This window comes from Chrysochloris asiatica, unplaced genomic scaffold, assembly GCF_000296735.1.
Source record: "Chrysochloris asiatica unplaced genomic scaffold, ChrAsi1.0 scaffold00004, whole genome shotgun sequence".
NCBI classification, from domain to species: Eukaryota; Metazoa; Chordata; class Mammalia; order Afrosoricida; family Chrysochloridae; genus Chrysochloris; species Chrysochloris asiatica.
The window spans coordinates 17,179,137-17,189,940 of record NW_006408522.1 but is presented as its reverse complement, the minus strand read 5'-3'; the positions used below and the strand labels follow the sequence as shown (position 1 = coordinate 17,189,940).

General features: G+C 38.4%; 1 pseudogene; it reads right to left on the bottom strand.

The window, feature by feature from the left end:
• Positions 1-134: 134 nt before the first annotated feature.
• Positions 135-10,804, bottom strand: part of LOC102811798 — a 25,694-nt pseudogene continuing 15,024 nt past the window's right edge.

The following is a 10,804-nucleotide window of genomic DNA, read 5'->3' as shown; positions in this document are numbered from 1 at the left end:
GAGCATGGGAACACTGAATGTTTTAAAATTGGGAAAGGTGTGCGACAAGGTTGTGTTCTTTCACCATACTTATTCAACCTGTATGCTGAGCAAATGCATGCATTAGAAACTAGGAAAAGTCTCAAATCAATAAGCTAAGCTCCAATCTTGAGAACCTAGAAAAAGAAGAGAAAAATAAACTCAGAGCAAAAAGAAGGATGGAGATAATAAAGATAAAAACATGAAATCAATGAAATGGAAAAATATAAACTAACAAGAATCATCCATCCCAGTGTTGCTATTCAGTTACATCCATATGCTGATGAAAAGACTAACCATTACATTGGTGACTTCTGGAGAAAAGTGCTACTTTCCAAGAGGTTCAGATCCTCTTGGTGTCTCCGGCTGAACCTGAAGGTTGATAGATAACCCATAGGATTTTAGCAGCTGATTAATTTGCTTACTAAGATAAGAATGTTCCCTATTGCCAAAATCCCGATATAGGCACAATTCTTTGTCTTGCACACATCTGAATTATGATTTTGAGGTAGATATGACTCAACATATAATACAAAACAAGTAACTCAAATAACAGCCAACTCTGTGACCCAATTATCAACTGTCCATAGACGTTAAATAACTTCCCCAAACTGATGGAGCTAGTGAGAAATGAAATCAGGATTAACACTTGTGTCTATATGCTGAAAAGTCCATGTTTTTCTAACATATTTTATTACCATGTCTTATTATAGACTCAGTGGCACCTAACAACTATGGTCTCTCTTGAAGCCATATTCTCCATGTAAACGTTCAAGTGTCCTGACATGTCAGGAACCAAGCTTTCAGCTAGAACCAGATTTCTCCAAACTATTAAATGGATGTTATTGCTGTTAGGTAGTATCGAGTCAGTTCCGACTCATAGCAACCCTATGCACAACAGAGTGAGACACTGCCCAGTTCTGCCCCATCTTTGCAATCATTGTTACCCTTAAGCCTACTGCTGCTACCACTGTGCCAATCCATCTTATTGGGGGTCTTCCTCTTCATTGCTGATCCTCCACTTTACCAAGCAAAATGTCCTTTTCCAGGAACTTGTCCCTCCCGATAACATGTCCAAAGTATCAGAAACAAAGTCTTGCCATCGTGGCTTCTAAGGAGAATTCTGGTTGTACTTACTCCAACACAGATTTATTTGTTCTCTGGCAGTCAATCAAGTGTTTATAAATCTCTTTTTCACCTTTCCATATAATTTTCTCCTTTTCTGCAGCTTCCTATTAAAGAGAAAATGGCTTGTACTTTCAGACTTCAAGAAGGAAAGCAGCCATGAATGTACACTTTGATTTTGGGTTTTAAGCTTTTGTACTGCCAAGTGTATCTAGATTTGTAAAAAAGCCAATGAAAGAAAGGACAATTTTGCTCTAGTGATCACTATCAACTTATCAAACTGTAATACTTGGAGGATTTTCATAATTGGAAATCTCTACCTATACATAAAACACAAAAAAAAGTTGTTTAAGATAGACAATAAATAAACAAAAGGATTTTTTAAAACCACACTGCAGCAGTTTCTTGACAATTGAATGTAACTAATACCTGTGGTGATAAATATATTAATAGCTCTCTGCCCCATGGAATCGCTCTGAAATGGATTCAGCAGTCTGGTTGTCACCCATGCTATCTACCAGCTTCTAGTGTAGAGGCACAGTGGAAATCACTTCAGGTTGTTGTTTTCAGGGTCAGTCTCATTCGCCTAGAAACCAACCATGTTTTTTACTCAGGTATGAGGCTGAGATAAGCCTACCAACTTCATTAAAAAATGTTTTGTTTTCCAAGTTCAATAATTCACCTCCCCACGTTCACTTATGTTGTTCTTCTTGTTAAGTGCTGTCTAGTGGAGTGGACTCCCAACTCATAGCAACCCTATATAGGATTTCCAAGGAGCAGCTGCTGGGTTTGAACTGCCAACCTTAAGGTTCAAATAGACCTTGTGGGATAGTGTTTATCCTACAGCTCCACACCAGGACTCCAAGTTCACTTATAGAACAATAGTAATCATAATTATAATACTATAAACCCACAAGACTGAATATAGAGAACCAGAGATATCAATTTGTAAATAAGGACAATAACAAAGCAAAAAGAGGGCATAAATAGTGCATGCATAGTAGTTCCAAATGAAGAGAGAGTCAAGACAATTTCAAAATACAGTAAACTGTTTTAAACTTGGGGGGGTATTAAATTATGGAATAATCTGAAAGAAAATTTAAAAATCTTCTGACCAAAACAGAAGAGGGGGAAATCAATGACTAAGCATCACTCAAACATCAGAAACAAAGTAAATGATAAGAAAAGCCATGAAAAAAATTAACTCAGCACAGAAACTTATATGAAATGAAGAAACCAGTAGCACCACACTCATTCAAAAAAAAACACATAGTAAAATCAAAATGACAACTATAAATTCATGCCTATCAATAATTGCATTGAATTTAAGTGGAGTGGGTGTACTAATCAAGAAAAAGAGAGTAGTAGAATCGATTTTTTAAATGTGACTCATCAATATACTGTCTACAAGTGACACACAAAGACTAAAATAAACTAAAAAAAAAAATCAAAGGATGGAAAAAATATATCAAGCTAATGGCAATCAAAAAGAGCAGGAGTGGTAATATTAATTTCTTATGAAATTGTCTCTAAGGCAAAAACCAACATAAGAGAATCTCACAACCACCAAGAAAACAGAACCAGGGCAGTAATCCGAGATTTCTACACTGAGAACCAACTGAAACTGGGAGACAGAGAGCTGTGACATCAGAGAGTGTGAGAGATGGTGAGAAGCAGTTTTAGAGAAATGGGAGCAGAACCAAGAAACTGGCATGAGACAGAACGGTGGGCTTTCCAGTCCTTGGAGCAAGAAAGCTGAATGCCTTTCAGAAAGAGGCTTTCTGGAAGAGTTGGGGTACCTTCATAATTCAATTGGGCTGGGGAGCTAGGTTTTCCAAACCATAAAGCTGAGCACCTTCAGGCTGAGGCTGCCTGGTGGAATGGATTGCCAACCAAAGCAGAGGTCCTACTGAAGAGCCCAGTGACAGAGAGAGGCCTGCCTGTAGGCACGGCTTAGAAGTTGTCCTGAGCGAATGACTATCCTGAGTCATTTCTAAACCTGAATTAAAACCTATCACTTCCCTAATAAACACCAAACAGTGAAATAAAAGAGGAAAAAAACCAACATTAAGAGACAAAGAAGGACATTATATTATGACTAAAGGGTCAATCCAACAAGAGGACGTAGCCATAATAGATATCTATGCACCAATGAAAGTTTCAAAATGCATAAATAAAATGCTAACAGAACTGAAAATAGAAATTGCTAACTCCACAATAGTAGTAGGAGACTTAAATATACCACTTGCAATGTAAGACAGAACAACCAGAAAGAAACTAAACAAAACACAGAACTAAATACACAATCAACTAACTTGACCTCATAGACAGAAATAACATTCTACCCAACAACAGCACAATCTACATTATTTTCCAGTACACATGGGATAGTCTCCAGAATAGACAATATGTTGTGCCACAAAGCAAGCCGTAATAAATTAAAAGACATAGAAATGCTACAAAACATCTCAGATGGCAAAAAATTAGAAATCATCAATAGGAAGATCAAGGAGAAAATATTAAATATATGGAAATTGATTAGCACTGCTTAAAAACTACTAGGTAATAGAAGAAATTTCAAAATAAGACAAAAAAAAAATCCTTGAAACAAATGATAATGAAAACACAACATACCAAAACCTCTGTAACACAGCAAAAGTGTGCAGATGGCAATTTATACCAAAATCAACACCTTAACCCAGCATATCCAACTATTAGAAAAATAACAGCAAAATAAGCTTACTGCCACAAGGAAATAATAATAATAATGAATACAGCAGAAATATATGAAACTGAAACACACACAAAAAAAAGAAAGAAAGAAAGAAAGAAAGAAAAATAGAATCAACAAGGATAGAAATGTATTCTTTGAAAGGTTAAGTAAAATCAGAAAGCCACTGGCAGATCTGAGGAAGGAATAAAAGGAGAAGATGCAAATAAAACAAATAATAAATGGAATTGATAGTATCACAGCAGAACCAACAGAAATAAAAAGGATATTAACAGAATACTATGGAGAACAACAAACCTAAAATAGGCACTTTTCTAGAAACATACTACCTACCTAAACTAACACAAGCTGAGGGAGACACTTTAAACAGACTCATAGAAAATAAGTTGAATAGGTCATAAAAAAAAATTCCAACAATAAAAAAGTACTGGCCCAGTATTTTTTTATTGTTGGAAAATTCAGAGAAAAGCTGACACCAATTCTACTCAAACTATTTCAGAACATAGGAAAGGAAGGAATACTTCTGAATTCATTTAATAAAGCAAACATAATCCTAATGCCAAAGTCAGGCAAAGATATATAAAAAAAAGCAATATATAGAACAATATTCCTCATGAACATAATGCAAAAGCTCTCAGTAAAGTCCTATCCAAGAGAATCCAACAGCATATTAAAAATAATAATACATCATGACTAAGCATGATTCATACCAAGCACACAAGGATGGTTCAACATTAGATAAACAATCAATGTACTCTGTCACATAAATAAAACAAAGAAAGAAAAAATAACATGATCTTATCATTCAATATAGAAAAGTCATTTGGCAAAATCCAATACCTACTTCTGTTAAAAACGTTTTGGATATTTGCATTGTACCAATATTAAATTTTCCAATCCATGAACATTGAACTTCTTTCCATGTATTTACATCTTCCTTAATCACTTTCAGCAGGGTTTTATAGTTGTTATTGCGTAACTCCTTCACGTCTCTAGTTACATTTATTTCTAGATATATTATTCTCTTAGATGTAACTGTTGCCCCAGTTTCCATTTCAGAAAATAAAAAATGTTGGGGAAGATGTGTGGAAACTGGGACCCGACCCCCATCCATTGCTAATGGGAATGCACAATCGTACAGCTGTTGTGGAAAATAGGGTGGAAGTCCCTCCGAAAACTAAAAAAGAGAACTACCAAATGACTGAGCAATTCTTCTCCTAGGTATATATCAAAAAAACTTGAAAGCAGAAATTCAAAAAGAGACTATATACCATATACCAAAGGTCACTACAACACTATTCACAATCGCTGAAAGACGGAAACAACCTAAATGCTCATCAACAAGTAGATGAACAAAATGTGGTTATACATACAATGGAATACTTCTCATCCAATGGAGAAAATGAAGTCTTGATACTTGCTACAGTATTAAAGAGCTTGAAGACAAAATACTGAGCAAAATAAACCAATAACAAATACATACATCTATCTATCTATATCTATATCTATATCCACATATACAGATATAGATATATTGTATGATCTCACTTATATAAAAAGACAATAAAAGGCAAATGTACAGAGACCTAAATTTATTGTTCTTGTTAAGTGCTGTAGAGTTGTTTCCAAGTGTATAGGATTTCCAAGGAGCAGCTGGTGAATTTGAATCACCAATCTTGCAGTTCAAACTGACCTTGCAGTCCAATACATTATCCCACAGCACCATACCAATTTATCAGTAGTTAACAATTGGGGTCCTGGTGTGGATAAGCAATTGACTGCTAAATATTAAGTCAGTGGTTCATAACCACCAACCGCTCCTCAGAAACCCTATATAGGGTCACTCTGAGTCAGAATCGATGCCACGGCAATTACTAACAACATCAACAACCACGATTGGGAGGAAAGAGGAAAATGAGAGTAAACAATGATGGAAATATCACATTGGTTAAGGGTAGGGTTGCACAGCCAATCATTATAGCTGTTGTCAATAAGTTTGACAAAAGTTGAATTGGCAAAAGTCATACAACACATATAATTACAACAATGACAAAATTTAAAGAATAGCTGTTAATCCTGCTTGTTGTTGTTAAGTGCCGTCAAGTCAGTTCCGACCCATAGTGACCCTGTACAGGGTTTCCAAGGGTGTAAATCTTTATGGGAGTAGAAAGCCTCATCTTTCTCCTGCGGAATGGCTGGTAGTTTCAAACCGCTGACCTTAAGGTTCGCAGCCCGATTCGTAACCACTACGCTACCAGAGCTCCTGCTTATGTACAACCAAATACCTCAGAGGATTTGGCTCCTTGTTTGGGAGTCTTAGGGTCATAGTTTCAAGGGCCATCTCAGTTATTTGGCATAATAATGTGTTTCAAGCTTCTGTTCTACTCCCTAGTTCACTGCATAGTGTTGGGGGTCTTAAACACTTGTGAGTGATCATCCACGGTACAATAATGTGTCTATATTTACCTAGAGCAAGAGAGGAAAAAGGAGAATTAGGAATAGGAAGAAGATATGGAATGTATGGTTAACTGCCTTTTGAACAACCCCTTTGTCATGAGCCCAGAAGAACTAGATGATGCCTGGCTATCATATTAATGATTCGATACAAGAATTCTGATCAAACAAAATCTAATTTCAAATTCTCATGGGCTATACTTTCTCAAACCATGGAAAGTAGAGGAATCCATGCCCTTTAAACTTTATACCAAAAATATCCCCTGAAGTCATTTTGAAACCAAAAAATAATTTAGCTTAACTAGCTACAAAGGTCTTCCTTGGGCATTGTGTTCTTTAAGAACTATCTTATGGGACCATATTGACAACAGAAGCTTGAAAGCTTTGATTCACCTTATAGGGAGGTGAACATATGTTAATGTGGGAGGAAAAACTCAAAAATGGAGGGTGACAGAAAGCTGGAAATAGATATACCTTATGATCCATCAATTCCTCTTCTTGGTATATATCCCCAAGAAATACGAGCAATAGTACAAGTGCATATATGCACACCATAGCCGCACTATTCACAATAGCAAAAAGATGGAGACAGCCTAAGTGCCCATCAATGGAAGAATGGATAAACAAACTGTGGTATATACACACCATAGAATATTATGCTACCTTGAAGAATAACAAGGAAGCTGTAAGTCACCACACAACATGGATGAATCTTGAGGACATTATGCTGAGTGAAATTAGTCAGTCACTGAAGGAGAAATACTGTATAACGCCATTGATCTAAAAGTTTAAGAAAAGATACCCACACTAAAAGGAAGAAAAAGGAAAAAATTTCTGTTGGTTACCTGTGGGGAGGCAGGGGGGGGGGGAGGATGGTAGAGCACTGAGTAGGGGATATACACATCACAATTTGGGTGTTGGGCAATACACAAGAAGAGGGAGGGGGACAGAAGAACAAGGTAGATATAGGAGAACACTTAGGCAGGTTTACATGGACTAAATGGGACAGAGGTAAATAGTGATGAAAGCTTTGGGATAAAAAGGGCTCTGTGATGCAGGGATTGAGGCATAATCTGAATTTGTAAAAGAGGAGAAATAATGGTAAGATGCTTGACTGTCTTATGAATATTTGTTTCCCCTGCCTACTACTGTAAAATAGACACTTGAGTGGGATAGATATGAATATCAGGAAACATGTTAACAGTAAGGCCGCCTTCAGCCTTAAGTGATTGTAATACCTCAAAGGGGTGCTGGAACTTGCCCAGTGAAAGAGGCTTCTAGCAGAGCCTTTGTAGGGTGTAAGACCTTAGGCGGAATCCTCATCCCTATCCAGAACCGTCTGAGATGGGAAATTCCCACTTGAAAAGACAAGCAGACCAGCCTGGAGCAGACCAGCAGGGAAAACAAACAACAAAAATGGCAGTCTAATTCGTTACCACAAGAACAAGCAAGTTGTTTGCTGGTGAGCCATCAAGGCAAGCAATCAAATCTCTTCAGGACAAACCTCCTCCCAAGACTAAAACAAAGAGAATACATGAGCAAGCATGAAAGCTTGCTGGCAACCATGTTGGTCTGCTGGTAAGAGGAAGTGGGGGGGAAAGCAGCAATGAATAAATGGGCTGAGTCTGACCAAGTTACATTGACCCCTATCAACCTGGAGTATGGTGAGAGCTGGTTGGCCCAAAGTACAGTGAGACCTGGGGACTCCTGAGTCCATGTACAAGGACATGAAGGGCTAGATCTGAGGGTGAAGCATCCAGTTGATATGAAGTAAAGAGATATGCACAAGTGTGCCCAAACTTGCAGATAGTACCCATTGGACCTAGATTCAGTGTGAAGATGGTCAGAAACCGACTAGAGGAAGGAAAAGAGTTTTAAAAATGTGTAAATTGCTACAATCTGATGAACTTGACCTATACTTATGGATGTAGTAGCTTAAAATACCAACCACGAGGGAAAGAATCTTTACATCAAGGATCATTCCCATCCCCTCTGTACACAAGGTGATAGAGATGGGCAACTTAAACGCTGTTGTTGTTATTGTTGTCAGGTGCCGTCGAGTCAGAACCGACTCATAGCGACCCCATGCACAGCAGAACGAAACAATGTTCGATCCTGGGCCAACCTCACTACCGCTGCCACACTTGAGTCCATCAATGATGCCACCTGGCTGATCCATCTCGTTGGGGGTCTTCCTCCTTTTCTCTGACCCTCCACCCTACCCAGCATGACATCCTTCTCCAGTGATTGTTTCCTCCGGACAATATGTCCAAAGTAGGAGAGACGAAGCTTAGCCATCCTGGCCTCCAAGGAGCACTCTGGCTGCACTTCTTCCAAAACAGATTTATTGGTTCTTTTGGCAGTCCACGGCACTTTCAGTATTCTCCTCCAACACCACAACTCAAAGGCATCAATTCTTCTACAATCCTCCTTATTCACTGTCCAGCTTTCGCATCCATATGAGGCTATTGAAAACACAATGGCCTGGGTCAGGTGCACCCTAGTCCTCAAGCTGACATCTCTGCTCTTCAACACTTTAAAAAGTTCCTGTGCAGCAGATTTGCCCAGTGCAATACGTCGTCTGATCTCTTGACTGCCACTTCCGCGAGTGTTGATAGTTGATCCAAGAAGAATGAAGTCCTTGACAACTTCAATCTTTTCTCCATTGATAAGAATGTTGTTTATTGGTCCAGTGGTGAGGATTTTTGTTTTCTTGACATTGAGATGTAATCCATATCGAAGGCTGTGCTCTTTAATCTTCATAAGTAAATGTTTCAAGTCCTCTTCACTTTCAGCGATCAAGGTTGTATCATCTGCATATCGCAGGTTGTTAATGAGTCTTCCTCCAATCCTGATGCCACGTTTTTCTTCATAGAACCCAGCTTCTCGTATTATTTGCTCAGCATACAGGTTGAATAAGTATGGTGAAAGAATACAACCCTGTCTCACACCTTTCCCAATTTTAAAACATTCAGTGTTCCCATGTTCTGTTCGAACAACTGCTTCTTGGTCTAGGTACAGATTTCTTAGAAGTACAACTAAGTGTTCTGGAATACTCATACTTCTCAGTGTTGTCCATAGCTTGTCATGGTCCACACAATCGAAAGCCTTTGTATAGTCAATAAAGCACAGGTAAACATCCTTCTGATATTCTCTGCTTTCAGCCAAGATCCATCGGACATCAGCAATGATATCTCTTGTTCCATGGCCTCTTCTGAATCCAGCTTGAACCTCTGGAAGTTCTCTGTCAATGTATGATTGTAGCCGTTTCTGTATTACCTTTAGCAAAACTTTGCTCGCTTGAGATATCAAAGAAATTGTCCGATGATTTTCGCATTCCGTTGGGTCACCTCTCTTTGGAATGGGCACAAACATTGATCTCTTCCAATCAGTCGGCCAGACAGTTGTCTTCCAACTTAAACGCTGGCTACCTAAAATGAAGTGGGGGTGGGGGTGGGGGGAGCTCTAAAGGCACAAAGTAACTGGCTTACAAGTTTTCAAGAGGGAGTTTAGATTCAGAGTGTGCTGAATGGGGGAAGGTAGAATTCCCACTGAGTGGTCTGCATCCTGTCTAGATAGGTCTCGTGACAGGAAATGGGGACAATACTCTTAGGATTCAATAGTGAGTAATTGTTATCATAACTAATTGCTATTGTCGCAACTAACTGTAAAGGTAGAAGTTTTGTAACAAAAGGGATGAGTGGTCAATCTGACAGTCCTGGAGTGGAGGATACTAAGACCATCAAGGGAGAAGAGTGGGAACAGAGTGTAGGACCCTACTCAGAGAAGCGACGACACCAGAGATGGAGGCAGAGATGATGACATGGAGAGATGGAGCAGCTGAGGACTCTAGACTCATGGAGGGAGAAGGATTGTGTACTTGCAGCCGCGGGCCAGGGTGTGCCCTTTTGCTGTTTGAATGATTGTATATTCCTGAGTGTTTTGGTGCACATCCAAAAAAATAAATAAACAGAGGGAATAGAAGCAAATACTGTTGAATGATGAAGGATGCAGGAGATTGTAATCATTGCAGTGAAACGAATTGATGTTCCCCCATGTAAACTATCACTCAATTCACAATAAAAACTTAAATAAAATAAAAATGGAGTGTGACAATGGTTGTAAAACTCAAACAATGTCATCAGCATCAATGAATTGTACATGTAGAAACTGTTGAATCGGTGTGTTTTCCATGTGTATTCTCAACAACGACAAAATTAATTTAGGAAAAAAAATGGGTAGATAAACAGCATCATTTACATATGATGCATATTTGATTTAGAACATTGTGAAGTATATTCTGGAACACTAAACTGTCTGTACTCATGAAGAACCTGTACATAGACCAAGAGACAGTTGTTTGGACAGAACAAGGGAACACCGAATGGTTTAAAATTAGGAAAGGTATATATCAGGGCTGTATTCTTTCACCGTATTTATTCAATCTGTATGCTGAACCAATAATTGGAAAAACTG